This window comes from Peromyscus maniculatus, chromosome X (assembly GCF_049852395.1).
Source record: "Peromyscus maniculatus bairdii isolate BWxNUB_F1_BW_parent chromosome X, HU_Pman_BW_mat_3.1, whole genome shotgun sequence".
Lineage (NCBI taxonomy): Eukaryota > Metazoa > Chordata > Mammalia > Rodentia > Cricetidae > Peromyscus > Peromyscus maniculatus.
This window is the reverse complement of record NC_134875.1, coordinates 57,745,175-57,763,435: the sequence shown is the minus strand read 5'-3', so window position 1 is coordinate 57,763,435 and position 18,261 is coordinate 57,745,175. Positions and strand designations below refer to the sequence as shown.

At 44.3% G+C, this 18,261-nt stretch overlaps 1 pseudogene; it reads right to left on the bottom strand.

Moving 5' to 3' along the window:
• Nucleotides 1-1,607: 1,607 nt before the first annotated feature.
• LOC102904267 (osteoclast-stimulating factor 1 pseudogene) lies at nucleotides 1,608-16,440 on the bottom strand (annotated as a pseudogene).
• Nucleotides 16,441-18,261: the final 1,821 nt, after the last annotated feature.

Below are 18,261 nucleotides of genomic sequence, written 5' to 3'. Positions count from 1 at the left end.
ACTGGACCCTTTTTACAAAAAGTGCTTCTTCAGGGCGGACTTCTGTGAGACGCTTCTGTTCTTCTAAAGGATGTGGCTTTAGGAATTCCTGTATGTTTGCAAAGAACCCTGCAGATAAAAGTGCTTCAGAAACGCCCTATATATATTACAAGGTGGTCAGTGATTTTAGAAAAATCGTAAGTTTTGGACTAGGAATCTGTTCTCGATATTCTGGAATTTCATCATTCAGAGTTTGTAGCATGGGCCCACACTGAGAGTGCAGCCAAGAGCCTATTTTTAAAAACCCTCTATATAAGAGCAAGATCAGACCCTCCTCTTGGCTGTGCGTCCCCGGAACTCTCTGCTGTTCGGGCTGTAGATGAAGAGCTCCTGCACTCTACCAGGTTCTGCTGCGGGACTTCTCAATCTACATCGTGTGTGTGTGTGTGTGTGTGTGTGTGTGTGTGTGTGTGTGTGTGTGTGTGTGTGTGTGTGCGCGCGCGCGTGTGCGCGCACGCGCAGTAAGAGAAGGCCATGGGGCTGGGGGTATCTAGGAGCTCTGCTGTGCCTCCCAGCCGAGGACCACAAGGACAGGGACACCACCTCATTACAAGCCAGCTTCAGGCGACTCCATTCTGCTGAACCGGCCAATCTCCAGGGCAGCGTGGAACCTGCCGTCTCCACCAACTGTGGCCAATCCCCACAGCAAAGATCCACTGCCTCCGTCCCAGCTGGACCCTGTGAGAAGCCTGTTCTTTTCCTCTCTCTTTAAATGTTCATTTTCATCACTGTCTTGTTTTCATTTTTGTCAGACTTGCTGACAATTTTCTCTTGAGAATTTTGATCTTTTGTTATACTAAGTATTCCCCCCCTGCTTGAAAAACCCACTCAGAATATCCCAATCCTTGAGTTAAAGAACTTTCTTTAAAATCCTGATTTTTTTCTTTCATTTTTCTTTATTAAGAAATTTTCTACTCACTCCACATGCTATCCACAGACCCCCCTCTTCCCTCCTCCTACCCCTTCTTTCCCAAGCCACCCCGCATCTCCACATCCCCCAAATCAAGGTCTCCCATGGGGAGTCAGCAGAGCCCAGCTCACTGAGCCTAGGCAGATCCAAGCCCCTTCCCAGTGCACCAAGGCTGTGCAAGGTGTCACACCACAGGCACCGGGTTCCAGAAGCCTGCCCATGCACCAGGGACAGATCCTGATCCCCCTGCCTGGGTGACCCCCAAACAGTTTGAGCCAAACAACCCTCTTCCATATCCAGAGGGTCTAGTCCAGTCCCATGGGGGCTCCACAGCCACCAGTCCACAGTTCTGATTTTTTTTTAAAGAAAAAAATTCTTAAATTCCCTTTAGCTCGACAAACAGAAATAATCTTTTTGTTGTTGTTCTACTCTGGTGAACATGAAAGAACCTGGTCACTTATTGACAAGTCACAGGTGAGACTAGCTCAGGTACATGCAGACTCATCACAGGTCACGGTGCAATGGTGCCATGTTCATACAAACTTTAGAAAGAAGTTGTTAAGAATCTTCTGGCAACACAACCAAGGTTTGGGAATGACAGAAGCAAAACAAGTTTAGTGATCAAAGCAGCTCTGGAAGGAATCAGTCTGAGTCCTCGTCACAATTCAAAGCGACCTTGGTGGAATTCCTTTTTTGGTGGAGGGTGAACCTGAGAGGAATGGGAAACAAGTGCATTGTGTGAAATTTCCAAGTAATTAATAAAAATGTTATTTTGGTAGGTGAAGATAGCACTCGGTGTTGTTTGAACTCCATCTGCTCCCTGATTCTTTTTCATAAGTGATTCACAGGTGGCACTGGTGGCCATGTTGGAGGCTAGCTTCTTATCAGTGTTTCTTCAGTCTGTCCTGGAACCTTTTGCCAACAGCAAGTGGACAAGATCTGCATAACCCTTCCAGGCAGCTGATGCAGAGCTGTGACTCCCAGCTTGTTTGTTTGGCTGGTTCAGCCCAACGTTTGGCTGAGTAAACAGCACCTCCACTATATCTCTGTAGCCCGCATGTCAGGCCCAGAAAAGGATGATGTTTCCAGTGGTTTGGACAAAGCCAAGCCGTTCACACCCACGTGATTGTCCAAAGCACTCTTAACCAGCTCAAGTTATCTCTTTTTGAAGTTTCATAAAATGTATTGTCAATGAATCCACCCTGCTGAGCCGCATAGTTGCTCAGGATCGGTCTTGTCTTGCCTTTGCAGGTTCCTTTCCACCATCTGGTGTCATTCATGTCAGTGATGTAGATAATATCTCCTTCCCTAGTCGGTAACTCCCTCCTCAAAGTACAATTCATCTGGAGTTCTAGGTTCAAAAGTATACAGAACTCTGAAGACTTTAACTTGCCCTGGTTTGACGGGTGTGGGAGGCGGCTTGGATATAGCATGTGCAGAGTGGCAAGCCTCAGCTATGGGACCCCATATGCTCTGGGAAACTGAGAGCCAAGCCTGCAACTGGCCACAGCTGCTTCGGATCCTTGCTCAGCCAGCGAAGGTCACTGGAACCATCATGCTCCAGCCTATTTCTTTTTAAAATGTGAATTCTGTACCATTTGATCGCTTTCTGTGTTAAGATTTATTTATTTAAGTTTATGTGCATGAGTGTTGTTCTTGCACATGCCTAAGTGCACTGTATGCTTGGTGCCCATGGAGGCCAAACGAGGACGTCAGATCCTCTGGAGTTGGAGGTTGTAAGCCACCTTGTGGATACTGGACACCAAACCCAGGTCCTCTACAAAAATAAGTGTTCTTAACTACTAAGCCATCTCAGTCCCCCGTTTCATTTTGATAGTGTATGTCTGTATACATAGAAAGCCCAAGACACTTTAATTACAAAAACATGCAGTTAATAAAAATAACTTGGAGGGGTTGGGGATTTAGCTCAGTGGTAGAGCACTTGCCTAGCAAGTGCAAGGCCCTGGGTTCGGTCCTCAGCTCCAAAAAATAAAATAAAATAAAAAATAAAATAAAAAATAACTTGGATTCAAGATGGACAACAACAATCTTCTGGATGAAAACTATTCACATTTGCACACTCAAAAATACTACACTTACAGAAGTAGCAAAAAAAAAAAAAAGAAAGAAAGAAAATGCTTTGTAGGGCACTGGAGAGATATCAGAGATTCAAAGAGTTATTCTTCTAGAGGACCCAAATTCAGTTCCTAGCACTCACCACCAGGTGGCTCACAACCACCTGTAACTCCAGCTCCAGGAGGCCCAATGCCTCTAGGCTCTGAATGTACCTGCACTTGTATGCACATACGCCACACACGGGCCCCACCACACACACACACACACACACACACACACACACACACACACACACACACACACACACACACACACACACACACACACTTTAAAATAATAAAATAAAATGCTTTGTAACCTGGTATTGTGGCAATGCTTGTAATCCCAGCACTCCAGAAGTGGAGGCAGGAGATTAAAAATTCAAGGACATCCTTGGTTATACAGAGAACTCAAGACAATCCTGCTCTATGTGAAAGCCTATATCAAAAACAGAAATAAAAACACTTTGTAATGAATGGAGTCAGAAAGGGCAGGGCCTTTATATAGAAAACCATAAAATTTTATTATAAGTGTTTTGTAAAAGTCAAACAATCTCTAACTTCATAAAAAGAAACGTGCATTATTACTCTGGGTTTTGGCTTTTTTGAAACAGTGTTTCACTGTGTAGCCAAGGTTTGGAGTTTGACTTGGAGTTACCTATGTAGCCCAACTTGGCCATTATCTTATTATCCTCTGCCTCAACTTCCTGAGTGCTAGAATTACAGACATGAGCTACCACACACCACTACATGTATCGTTCTGAAATGAGAAGACATACCATGATGAAATGCTGATTCTCCAAAAATTAAGGCATAAATTTAATTCAGTTCCAGGTAATATCACATCAGGTCTTTTCCTCCTTTTCTTCCTTCTTTCAGAATTGAGTAAACAAAATTCTGAAAAATGAGAGCAGTGAAGGAAGATTTTCCTGGCTAAGTGTTGAGACTAGCAATTAAGCCATTGTGATCAAATTAATATTGATACCAAATTAGATAAACAGACCAATGGAACAAAATAGCAAATCTAGGATGAGATTTTAGAATATGTGAAAAGTTGATTTATACTAAAAGCATTAGTTAATTCAAATCCAATACTCACACCAATTGGAAGAAACAGGTTGTTTGGAAGAAACAAAGTGTATTCCTTTCTTACACAGTGTAGAATAATAAATTCCAGACATTTTAATATTTGATGTAAAAAAATGGTAACAGTGAAAAGTTTGTAGACTTGTGGTTATAGTGCAGAGATAAGGAAATCCAGTTAAAGAAGAGATAAGTCTATCCAAGCAGAAGTTTAGAAAGAAAAAATAAAGGCCCCCAAGATGGCTCAGTAGGTAAAACAGAGATGGCTCAGAGTAAAAGCACTGCTTGGCAAGCCTGGTGACCTGAGTTCAATTCCCAGATCCCATGTAAAGGGGGAGAGAGAACCAGTTCCACAAAGTTGTCCTTGAGCTCTCCATACACACATATCATGCATGCACACACACACAAACACACACAATCATAAATAAAAATTTAAAAGAAAGAGAAAATAAAGAGGCAGGTGTGGCAGTGCACATCTGTAATCCTAGCACTCCTGAGGCTGAGGCAGGAGGATCAAAGTACGTTCAAGGCCAGACTGGTCTACATAACAAGACTGTCTCAAAAACCAAATAGATACAGAAAGAGAAGTGGGGTGGTGGTGGTATGAGCCAGTTCATAATGATATTTCTAGTTCAAAGTAAACTTACAGAATTTAATTTTTACAGCAAGGTCTTACTATGTAGCACAGACTAGCCTCAAGAGCCTCCTGGTTATATCCTGAAAGTGTTCAGAATATAAACTACAATCTGCCAGAAGTGGTAGCACACATCTTTAATCCCAGCACTTGGAAGGCAGAGGCAGATGGATCTCTGAGTTGGAGACCAGCCTGGTCTACAGATGTAGTTCCAGAACAGCCAGGGTTACATAGAGAAACCATGTCTGGAAAACCCCGCCCCCCAAAAAAATCTGAAATTCTTGGTTTTAAAATTATACATTTTTATCCAACCCTTTTTGTGTGCTGGAGTTAAACCTGTCCAACTTATTTAATATCATATTTTTATCTCTTTTATGCAGATTTTTTTATTTTAAGCATAATATTTATTGCTTCTTTGGGAATTTCACATCATGCACCCCAATCCCACTCATTTCCCAGTCCCTCTGTATCCACCTTTCCCCCTTGTAGCATCCCCCCAAAGGAAAACTTAAAAAGAAATAATAAAATAAATAAATAATACAAATAAGAATATTAATTAAAACATACAAAAAACCCAAAAAACAAAAACAAACAAACAAGCAAAAAAGAAAGAAAGAAAGAAAGAAAGAAAGAAAGAAAGAAAGAAAGAAAGAAAGAAAGAAAGAAAGAAAGAAAGAAAGAAAGAAAACACTTTGCTTCTTGATCTTTCCTTCCTCTCCATCTCCTCTTCATTTGTCTCAGTGCCCTTGGGAGCTGCAGTGTATCATGCAGTGTATAGACCCTTTTCCCCAAACAGTTTCACTTGCAAATGTTCATTATATAACATGTTTTTGGTCATGTTCAAGGCCTCTGGCCTCTGGCACACCATCAATACTGGTCCCTCACCAAAACTCCTCCCAGATATCCTGCTGTTGCCCAGAGTCATGGAGATCCTGCAGCTATGGTTGCATAGAACCAGTCCCTTCATGTGCTCCAGCAGGTTATAGATGGGGTAGATGTTAGGATGGCCAACCCAAGGCCCTGGAGGTGGGCCTGGGTGGTAGCTGAGTTGGTCAGTCTGGGCTGCTGGGGCAACACCTTCAGCTCTCCCAAGCCTGTGGTAAGGGGTGAGGCCAGCTTTCCCAAGGCAGGGCAGCTCTCCCATGAGAGGCGAGGATGGGGGGGATCAGTTCTTTGGTGGGGGGAGGCAGCTCTCCCTGTGCCAGTGAGGGGCAGGATCAACTCATCACAGCCCTCATACTTCCACACATGGTTCAACACATGGTTCACATGGGCCCCTGTGGTAACACGGGCAATGGACATCAGCACAGACCCTAGAAACATCAGGACTATGGACCCAGACATGGCCAGCAGCAGCATCTTGGGCCCAGTTGTCACCACGGCTCCCAGTGGCAGTGCAGTCCTCTCAGATCAGAGTGGGCCCATCAGTAGTGTGGTCCCTGGCCTCCAACATGGCCCCAGCTGACAGCCCAGACCCCAGACAGTCACATGGCCTTCAACGGTATCAGGAGCCACAGACACTAACACAGACCCTGGCTGCAGTAGGGCCACAGACCCAGATATGCCCATCCTACCTACCTGGATCCTGATGTCACTATGGCCCTGCGTGGTGGTGCAGGACACTCAGATCGGGTTGGCCCTTGGATATCAAAGTGGCACATGTGGCATCACAGACCCCAGGCATCCTCAAGGTCTTCAGTGATAGCAGGAGACACAGACATTAACACAGACCTTGGCTGCAGCAGAGCCAGGGACCTAGACATGGCCCTTGGCAGCAGCCCAGGCCCAGAGGTCTGTGGGCGCCATGGGCCCTGGCCCCCGACTGTGAGTGGCTGCAGCCTTGCTTGCTGACCTCTTCCAGGTGTCCTCCCTATTCAGATTCCCTGCCGGTGTCCTTCTCACCTTAGGATCATCGGAGAGCTTACCGGAGGTTCTTTGTTCCTACATCCTGCTTGTGGTGTAAACAACTTAGGTGCATCCTGTATTTTGTGTAAACAACTTAGATGCAAGAATGCAGAACATTGGGTCTGGAATGTAGACCATTGACAGTGAACTTCTGCCCTCCGGGGGTTCCTCCATTTGTGCTATAAGCCTGTATGTATTTAAGGTTTCTTCCCTCTTTCAATAAACGGCATTCGACATCCAATCATACGGATGACCCACTGTCTCTTGTCTCTATATTTTAATCCGCAGCCCTTCGCTCAGACATGGTGAACGGTTATCGGTAATGCGGGCGTTACCGCTACAGATGGAGGTTCCTACCGAGATCTGGGAAAGAAGGACCAGCTGACGGACACTCTTGGAAGGCCGGCCGGCATTTTAAAGGTAAGAGTGGATTGAAATGGGTGTTGAAGCAGGAAGGCACCAAAGTTAAGAAAGGACAAGACAGCTAAAGATTTTAAATGAAAAAGGAAATCTTCCCAATAAAGAAGAGGGAAGGAAAGGAAATTTCCCGTTAAAAAAAGGGAGAAAAAATTTTAATCAAGAAAAAAGAATTTTCCCAGTAAAAAGGGGAAAAATTTTTGAAACTGGGCCTAAAGATTGGGGCCTTGTAGAGGAAGGATGAAGGAAAGAGAGAAGCCTCTTCCCAGTGGTAATGGAGGATGTAAAGACTTTTTCCAGTTGTAGAGTTTTCAGGATAGCTGAAACTCTGAGCTCCTTCTGCCCACCAGTGCAGAGTGGCAGCATCTGAATTACAAAGAGTCGGCAGGTAGGCCTCATTGCTGCTGGCTGAACAGCAAGCGAGCCCAGAGCTTAAAGTTTTGCTGTCTGTTTGCTTAATTTTGGTTCAAATGTTTTTTATTTTTCCCTCAGAATGGGAATAATTCAATTTTAGGATCCCATCGTGGGAAATGTTTTTCTGTTTTTCCCTTATGGTGGGAATAACTCGTTATTAGGTAGTCCCTTCATGGGAGTAGGAAGTTTAAATGTGAGTTTGTGTGTGTGGGGCGCACCCAGCGGCTGTGGCGGACAAAGGCGTGCACGAGATAGCCTGAAGCAACAGGCAGACAGGTACACGCCGGTAAGAGGCAGAGCCGTGATGGAGTGCGGCCCAGACAGGCGCTGACAATAGAGCCCGAGCAGTGGGCAGAGCAAAGCTAAGCTACAGCCTCAGCTCTCGCCAAGTGAGCAGAGGCCGGGAAGGGACTAACACTAAAAGTTTAAACCAGGCCTAACTTCTGGTGAAAAATGGTTTCGGTCAGGACATTGAATGCTAAGTCAATGCTGTTTGAATAAAGGATGTTCTGTTCTTTTGATTGTCTTAATAAATGTTTGGATGAATGTTTGATCCTCATGGTTGATAAACTAAAGGAACAGAATTCATAATTTTGAACTATATTAGATGTGCTCTTGTCTGTTGATCATTACTGAAAATTTGGCTCTACAATTTAAGTTGCTTTCTAGAAATTCTTGGTTTAATTCTGTAAAAATATAACACCTGAAATGAATTGGGTTATTAGCTTATTAAATAATGTTGCTAAGATAAACCCATAAATAATAACCTCTTCCTGATAAAGAGGTTACAAAATTAATTTTCCAGTAAATAAAATACAGGTAAATTGTTTGGTCCACATTGTTAATAATTGGCTATTTGTGCTAATGTGTTACTTGAAATCTATAAAAAGGAATCCTCGGGCCGGGCGTTGGTGGCGCACGCCTTTAATCCCAGCACTCGGGAGGCAGAGCCAGGCGGATCTCTGTGAGTTCGAGGCCAGCCTGGGCTACCAAGTGAGCTCCAGGAAAGGCGCAAAGCTACACAGAGAAACCCTGTCTCGAAAAACCAAAAAAAAAAAAAAAGGAATCCTCCTTTTAAGATTTTATAAAATACTCAAGAGTATTACCTAAAGTTTACCTCTTAAAATCCTATAGAGATTGTATTTAATACTTTTATTATTGGCACATGTAAAAAGGACCATGGAAACAGAAGCTGGTGATAGAATTGCTCAATTATTATTGCTTTCATATTTTAAATTCAAAATGGCGCCGATATATATAACTGGAGGCTTTGGAAGTACAGGAAAAAAAAAAGGTGTTTTGACAAAAAGTTATCAATGATAAACAGCCTAAATTAAAAACAAAATTATATGGGATTGAGATTGAAAGATTATTGGATTCTGGTACTGGATATATCTACAATTTCACAAGAATCCTGAGATCCCAATTGGCCCTTAAAGATTCTACCTCTAACCTACAAGTTATCGGCACAGCTCAGACGCCATTACAGAACAAGCTACTTTTAAATTGAAAGGATGAGGAAGGTCATGCAGGTTAATAAAAAGGGGGGAGCTAGGGGCTCATCTTTCCTCTCCACATTCTATTCTTTCCCTTGTTTTATATATTTTAAATTTTTTATCGGTGGATTCTGCTGAAGTATCTGCTGCAGATAAGCACTGGAGGGCTCCTGTTACAAATCATCCTCTGGTGCGATGGAAAGATCTTTCTACTGGCACTTGGAGGAGACCCGATCCGGTGTTGGTGTGGGCCCGGGGATCTGTTTGTGTCTTTCCGCAGGTCAATGAAATTCCTCTGTGGGTTCCTGAACGCTGTGTGCGCCCTGTGGCTGCTGCTGAATCCCAACATGGCAGAGACCTATTGGGCCTTCGTAAAAAAACTCTCCCCTTCTGATGCCAATGGGGATTGAGAGCCCAATACGGCCAGCCTTGGCAAACATTATTGTAAGCCTAGGAACTGTAGCCATGTGGTTGGATTCTTCAGAAGGTAATGTATGGTAACTTTTTTCAAAAAACATTGAGAATGTACCACACCTTGGAGATTAAGGATAACTCTAAAGGTCAATGAACTTCATTTGCTAACAGTAGCATGCCAGCTAAGCCTTTTTCCGCATTTTGCAACCCCCCTCAAGCTGGTGTAGTACCTACTTTTCAGGAATGGCTCTGTGCAACATTTATTTGCCTCCTGAAATTCATCTAGCCTTTTTGAAGATACCTCAAAATTTGTGAGCTTGAATGTAGCCATTATTGAGGCCATTAGTTCTGCTCCTTGTTTGCTGTTTTTGTTTTCTGTTTTCTTTATGTTTCTCAGTTGTTCTCTTGCAGACCTGCCAGCCTAAGTAGTGCTGGGATCAAGAAAAATGGGCCTTGGTGGTTCGTGTTCCTGGAGCCGTGTCTATGCCAGTGCACCGTGGCAGCTAGACACAGATGATGCTCACACGCTCCAGAAGAGACTCTGACATCGCTGTTGCTGTTGTTGCTGTTATAGCAGTGGTGGCCACTGCTGCTATTGTTTCTGGGATTGCTATTTCATAATTGGTTACTACAGCTAGCACAATGGAGACCCTGGCAGCAAAAGTAGCTACCACAGTTAGTTAATCTTTCTTCTTATTGGGCATGATAAATTTAATTCCACTTTTATACATTATAATTGGCTTTGTAAGTTGTAAATTATTTAAAACTCAAGTTCCATTTGCTCGGGATACCACCTTACAGGACTCCTATTTGCGGTAAGGCTCATTTAAATAGGGAATGGAGCCGGGCGGTGGTGGCGCACGCCTTTAATCCCAGCACTCGGGAGGCAGAGCCAGGTGGATCTCTGTGAGTTCGAGGCCAGCCTGGGCTACCAAGTGAGTCCCGGGAAAGGCGCAAAGCTACACAGAGAAACCCTGTATCGAAAAACCAAAAAAAAAAAAAAAAAAAAAAAAAAAAAAAAGTCAAAAAAAAAAAAAATAGGGAATGGTTCAATTGCCTTTAGCCTCCTGGCTATGGGTGGGTTAGGACTTCTGTTGGTCTTTTCTGTGCCGCACAGATTGCAAGCCCAGTGCCACTTTGAGATCTTTGGCAGCAGTCACTCTACAGCTCACGTGGTTGAGTCTGTATGATAATGAGTATTCAGAGACGGGTAATGCTTGGGGGGCTGCCATCAACCTAAGACAGAGCACTTGTGTGGCCTGGGCAGGTGTCTCTATGACGGGTAAGGTGGTCTGCTGGTCCCACGCAACCTAAGTCAGAAGCTCATTTAATAAAAAGGGGGGGCCTGTGGGCGCCATGGGCCATGGCCCCCGACTGTGAGTGGCTGCAGCCTTGCTTGCTGACCTCTTCCAGGTGTCCTCCCTATTCAGATTCCCTGCCGGTGTCCTTCTCACCTTAGGATCATCGGAGAGCTTACCGGAGGTTCTTTGTTCCTACATCCTGCTTGTGGTGTAAACAACTTAGGTGCATCCTGTATTTTGTGTAAACAACTTAGATGCAAGAATGCAGAACATTGGGTCTGGAATGTAGACCACTGACAGCGAACTTCTGCCCTCCGGGGGTTCCTCCATTTGTGCTGTAATCCTGTATGTATTTAAGGTTTCTTCCCTCTTTCAATAAACGGCATTCGACATCCAATCGTACGGATGACCCACTGTCTCTTGTCTCTATATTTTAATCCGCAGCCCTTTGCTCAGACATGGTGAACGGTTATCGGTAATGCGGGCGTTACCGCTACAGAGGTCACCCTGACCACGGATGGCAAGCAGGCCTCCCACATCTGCCCATTCCTCACCACCTTCCCGTCTTTAGATCTGCCTCTCTCCACAAAACATGAACCATTCTCTCTCTCTCTCTCTCTCTCTCTCTCTCTCTCTCTCTCTCTCTCTCTCTGCCTGTCTCTCTGTCTCTCTGTCTGTCTCTGTCTCTGTATCTGTGTCTCTCTGTCTCTATCTCTCTCTGTCTCTGTCTCTCTTTCCCATACCTCACCATAGGTTTGCTCATCATAATGGTGCCTGACTGCCCTGCACTGCAAGGTGCCCAGCTGGCCCATGGTTTCTCTTCCCCACCTAGGGCAAGCGGCCTCAGGCAGGCATGTGAGTGTCCTTCATTCTCTAGGTCCTAATGGCACTGGGCAGGCCCATAGTTTCTCTTCCTGTGCAGAAAATCTTAGTTGCCAACTATATTAACCTATTTATTTCATCTTAAGTACATATTTAGTAGTTTCAAATGACAATTTCAGTATTATTACTAATAATTATTGTTAAATGTAACTGGAGATGTATGATTTGCTTTGTCTTTGAAGATACATCTCATCAGTTTAGTCAAACTCCGGAGCTTTAAAATTACACAGAAAAATTGGTTATGTTAGTCTCCCAACAACTGCTAGCACATTCATTTTGCTTTAAGTAGCTATGGATAATTTTGGCTTGACTTTTGTTATAATTATGCAAGACATTTATATGGCTTCATCATCTGAACTATAGAAAGTACACTTAGAGAAGTCTGACTTTCATTTCTGATCTCTAATAGCCTGTGTGGTGGTTTGAATTAGAATGGCTCCCACAGGCTCTTATATTTGAATACTTGGTCCCAGATTGGTGGAACTGTTTGAGAAGGATTAGGGGGTGTAGCCTTGTTGGAGGATGTATGTCACTGGAGACAAGCTTTGAGGTTTCAAACAGCCCATGGCATTCCCAGTTAGCTCTCGCTCTCTCTGCCTAGGGACTGTGGATTATGATGTGAGCTCTCAGCTACTGCTCCAATGCCATGCCTGTCTGCCTGCTGTCATGATCCTGCCATTGTGGTCATGGACACTAACCTCTGGAACTATGAACTCCAAGTAAACGTTTTATTCTATAAATTACCATGGTCTTGTCATCATGTCTTATCACAGCAATAGAAAAGTAACTAGAACAGTGTGTTATCTCCTTCCTCTTAGAGGTACACATTTTTATTAGCCTTTAGAGTATATTATATTGTTTGTTTCTAAAAACTTAAATATATGTTCCCGTATTCCCCCTTTATTCAATAGAAGATAACATACACAAAGAACTATAAGCAACTGAGGAAAGCTGAAAGTGGGAGAAATGGCCTTCTCCAGGGAAGAACACAGCAATTGGTTGTCCAGTGCCAAATGGTCATCTCCGAAAACACACAGACAAATAGCATTATGTGGACTGAACAGGTTATGTTTAGTAATAAGTATTTATAAACATATATGCATACAAGAATAATTGGTGAAGAAAGCGGCCATGACATTGAAGGAGAGTGGGAAGAGGTCTATAGAAGAATTTGGAGGGAGGGAAGGGAATGGAGAAAGGTTGTCATAATCTGAAAACAATTGAAAAATAAGTAAATATACTCTATGCTATGGTTTGCTGGTGGTTTCATCTCTAAAGTTTGTGTATAGGATGGCTGGTCACTAGTATAGTGATTTGAGAAGCAGTGAGACTTTGAAGAGTCTAGTGGGAGGTCCTTAGGACTCTGGTGGGGCTTCCCTCAGCAAGTATTATATAGCTGTTTTCCAACTGTGTCAATTCTCATGAGAACGAATTGTTCTCAAAGCCTGGGTCTAACCGCTGATTGCTCTGGTTTCTTGTCTGGCGATGTCATCTTTCCATTCCTCATGTACTCCTATCAGCATGCCATCTGGCCCTTACCTGAGACCAGTGGGACCACCCCATCTTGGATTCTCAGCTTTCCAAAACTGAAACAAACACAGCACATTTTTGGTGAATATACAGACTCCAGTAACTTAATATAGTAAGAAAAGTGGACTAACTTATGTGATTATCTAAAATCTAGAAGGCCAAACAATGTTTATCTGAATGTTGGAGAGAGCCACAGAACCCAGTGGGTGTTCAGGCTAAGAAGCTGGAAGCCTCAGAACAAGGGAACCAATCACACAGTTGTGATCTGAGGCCAAAAGCCTGAAAACTCCCAGAAAATTGTAACAGATCCCCAGACCTTAGCACAGCTGACTCCATGATGGAAATACCATCCAGGCCATAAAACTCAGCACAAAATAAAAACAAAGACCTAATCCATCAAAGTCCGTTGTTCTAGGGAAGTCTGTAAAGGAACTAACCTTGCCTTTTTGGCTTCTGTGTTTCTGCTTCTGGATAACTGATCTTGTTAACTGAAGTATGCCAACTTAAAAAAAAAAAAAAAGCTCACCCTGAGAAAGGGCTGAGATCCAGAACAATGGAAGCCTACCAGCCAATAAAAACTTTCTAAACTTTCTATTGGCTTAAAACCATGTCCATGCAGTCTTCTCCTGTGGATACCCCATGACATTTTTGGAGGTTCCACTGATATCTCCAGAGACCAGACCTCAAGACACCAGGCAGGGTCTCTGGAGCCTCTTGGAGCTGGTAAGAATGTGGTGGTCAAGAAACTACCAGGAGGTGTGCCATCCGAGTTTTAGGTCTCCAAAGACTGCCTTTGACCGGCCGCTCCCTAATGCTTCTGAGGTATCTGACACCTCCACCCCAAAGGAAACAAATCAAAAAGTCACCTGGTTTGTCACCTCCAGAGGTAAGTCTGGCTAAGGTGCCTTCTGTTTAGACACATAAAAGAGGTCAACATGGCCGCTGGTACAGTGTCCAGAATCTGTGTGGGGAGTCACTGGATTCCCTGTCTGTTCAGGTGTATGAATGTGTGGTTGTCCCCTGATTGTCTTCTCTATGTCCCCGTGTCCGCCCCCCCCCCCCGTGTGTGTGTGTGTGTGTGTGTGTGTGTGTGTGTGTGTGTGTGTGTGTGTGTGTTTCTATGTTTTCCTGTCAGTTTTGTTTCCCTGTATTGACCAGTAGCTTTCTCTGGCACGGAACTCCCCACCCCCACCCCGCTGGCTTAAGATCTGCCCCCTTTTGTTGAGGACCCAGAGAAACAACAACAACAACAAAACTCCACCTGTCCCAGGCCTGGAGTGATGCTTATTTCGCTGCTTGACTCCAACTCGTGGTGCTGGGTTATCCTGTGTGGGGTTGGTCCCCGTGGAGTAGGGGATTGGCTGAGCCTCTTATTCAGGGCCCCCTGCCATCTAAGCAGAATGAATGCAGGGAAATAGTTCCCTGTGGTACACATTGCCTCTGCTCCCCTGCCTGCTCTAAGCAGACCCAAAGAAAGCAAAAGGAGAAAGTTCCATGCCTTCCTTTCATGATTTATGTCTGCTTTTCAGCCAGTGATCCATATAATTAGAAAACTCAAAACCCACCATTCTCTGAAAAGAAGTAGAAAACCTGCCGCTGGGCTGGGCAGGTGAATGGCTGACAAACAATGCAGCCTGGAGAGAATGAATTTCCCTTCGGTCCAACGCTGACCAAAAGGACTTTAAACAATCTTTACTAGGGCCTTTTTAGAAGGATTAAAGACAGCTGCTGAAAAGATTTCCTTTGTCACCCAGACGGCTCCAGATAGTAGGGAGAAGTTTTATAATAGGAGATTTTAAAGCTACAAGTAGGTCCCAGCTGTTGGAGGTGGGTCAAAGGGTGTTTAACAGGAGAGCATTGACTGGGACAAGAGCTTTTGCTTCAGCTGAAAGCTGTTGTCACCTTCTGATGATGAGATGCACTTAGACTCAGCAAAATTTTGGTGACTTGCCCCCAGTCAGAAGAATATCTCATAGCTGAAAGTCCTGTCCCTAATCAAAAGATACAGTTGGACTACCTCTCAGATTGACAGCAAAGATTCCGGGGGGGTATGAGCAGAAACCAATCCCCCAGGACTGGTCCAACATCAAATTCCTATAATTGTTCAGCTAACCAGTTCAGCTACTCCCATCTGGATTACGCAATGCCCAATGATCCTGGAAACAAAAAGGGAACTTGCAGTCCATACTGCCTGGCTTGGAGAGTCAGGCATCCTTGTGCCCTGCCACTCACCTTGGAATATGCCTCTCCTGCTGGGACCTCTGATTCTCGTGAGTCTGATTCCTCCAGAGAAATGTGTACCCTGTCTTGGACCAGAAAGATGCATTCTTCAGCTGCCCATGATGGAGGTGAGTCAGTCCATCTATGCTTTTAAATGCATAGACCCACAGGGAGGTTACAGTGTGCAATGTACCTGGACCAGGTTGCCCCAAGGATTTAAGAAACTAAATGATGATCTCCTGCCCTTCTGTAAGAGGTTCCCCAGGACCATACCCTTATAATATATACATGACCTTCTCCTAACCACTAAAACGAAAACAGATTATAAAAGGGCCACTGAGGGACTGCTGCAAGAGTTGCAGACCTTGGGCTACAGAACGTTGGCTAAGAAAGCCCAACTTTGTCCATTAGAGTCTACCTATCTTGGCTGTCAGCTGAGAAGAGGCAAAAGGCCTTCAGATCTCAATTCCAACAACTAAGAGACAAGTCTGAGAGTTCCTAGATATAGATGGGTTTTGCTGCATCTGAATACCAGAGTTTGCAGAAATAGCAAGGCCTCTATACACCAGCATAAGCTGGCCACTGAGCTCCTAATCTGGACTGAGACTAAACAAAAGGCTTTGAGTCTTTAAAAACATCTCTGACTTCGGCTCCAGCCCTAGCACTTTCAGATATCTCAAAAATATTTTCATTTTCTTTGTTCATGAAACAAGACATTGCAAAAGTTTAATCCAAACTTTGGGATCATGAAAACGCCCTGTGACATACTTGTCTAAACAATTGTACCCTGTACCCACCAGTTGGTCCACTTGTCTAAGACCTGTGGTGGCTACTGCTAGTCTAATAAACAAACAAACAAACAAACAAATTAACTCTTAGTCAAGATCTTATACTCACAGTACCCCACACTCTGGAGGTCCTCCAACAAGGACCACCAGAACACTGGCTGTCTAATGCCTATGTGACCCAGTATCAGGCAGTACTCCTGGACCACCCTCCAGTCAGATGAGATAAACTCACCACCATCAATCCTGCTACGCTCTGGCCTGATGACGACCTGCAGGTGCTCATCCATGGCCATCACACGATGAAAGATGAAACCAGGTAGCTGGAAGCTGCACTAGTTACTTTAACTGGAACGCTTTGGGCCCACGCCAGGTTCCTCAGCTCAGAGAACAGAACTGATTGATCTAACCCAGGCTCTGAGATGGGGAAAAGGGAAGTTCACCACCATTCACACGGACAGTCGCTGTGCCTTTACTACTGTGCATGTCCACGGTGTGACTGATAGAGAAAGAGTCTCACCACTAGGAGAAAGGACGTTTTAAAGAAAAAGAAAAAAATCTTGGCCCTCCTAGAGGCTATTTGGCTTCCCCTATAAATTGCTGTCCTCCAATTCTGGGCTGCTGAGGTGGCTGCCTGAAAATGACCTTAAGATCAGTAGGGCCTATTGATATTCTGGAGATATACCCTGACTTGGTGCTGCCTGAGACACCATGGTAAAGAAGAAATGGACAGCTCAAACCCACAGGAAGATGAAGGACACCAGAAGCAAAGATCATTGTCCTAGTTAGGGTTTCTATTGCTGTGACAAAACACCATGACCAGAAAAGCAAGTTGGGGAGGAAAGGGATTATTTGGCTTATACTTTTATATTATAGTCCATCATTGGAGGAAGTCAGAACAGGAACTCAAACAGGGCAGGAACTTGGAGACAGGAGCTGATGCCGAGGCCATGGAGAGGAGCTACTTACTACCTTGCTTCACATGGCTTGCTCAGCCTGCTTTCTTATAGAACCAAGGACCACCAGCCCAGGAGTGGCACCAACAACAACAGGCTGGGCCCTCTCCCATTGATCACTAATTGAGAAAATACCTTACAGCTGGATCTCATGGGGGCATTTCCTCAACTGAGGCTCCTTCCTCTCTGATAACTCTAGCTTGTGTCATCTTGACACACAAAAACAGCCAGTACAGTCACTCTCCCAGAAACATCTGGCAGGACTCTGGGAGCTGACCTTTACCAGGATACTCATCTGGGGTCCACAAAATTTTTTGAGTTCCTCAGATCAAGGTATGTTATACCTAGACTGGACAACACAGTGTGGGATGTCACAGCCAGATACCAGGTTTGTGTTCAAGTAAATCCAAAACAGAGAGCTCTTACCCAGAAAGGGGTCCAAATGAGAGACCAACCCCCCAAGAATTCTGGGAAAACTGAATTCACCAAGATTTGACCTGTTGGGGAAGGATAAAAGTACTTGCTACTTTTTATAGATATCTTTTCCAGGTGAGAAGAAGCATTTGCCACAAGGATTGACACTGCTCGAATAGTAGCTTAAAAGCTCCTCCAGGAACTGGTCTCATTGCAATGGGGTCTCACAATGGCCTGGATTTTATAGCCAAAACCTCTCAATTAATAGCTAAATCTTTAGGGATAGAGAGAATACTTCATTGTGCACATAGACATCAGAGTTCTGGGAAGGTTAAAAACAATAAATAGGACATTAAAAGAAACTAACAAAACTCTCATTAGAGTCTACAACAGAATGAACAGGCCTCCTTCCTTGCTTGGTTTCAGCATGCTGAACACCATATAGGGAGGGATTTACCCCGCTATGGGATTATGTTTGGAAGACCTCCCCCACTGCTTCCCAGGCTCAAAGACCAGCAGTTGGAAACCTCTCTAACCATTCCTTTCTCAAGTCACTACAGACGCTCCATTCCTCCATAAAGGCTATTCATTGGACTATCCGAAAGACCCAGCCAAACTCTGAATCCACCACCTGTTTCCCTTTGTTCAAGTCCAGCGATACTGTCTGGGTCAAGCGAGTAACCAAAGGGGCTCTGGAACCAACTTGGAAATCACCCTACATGGTGATTCTCTAAACTCATACAGCTG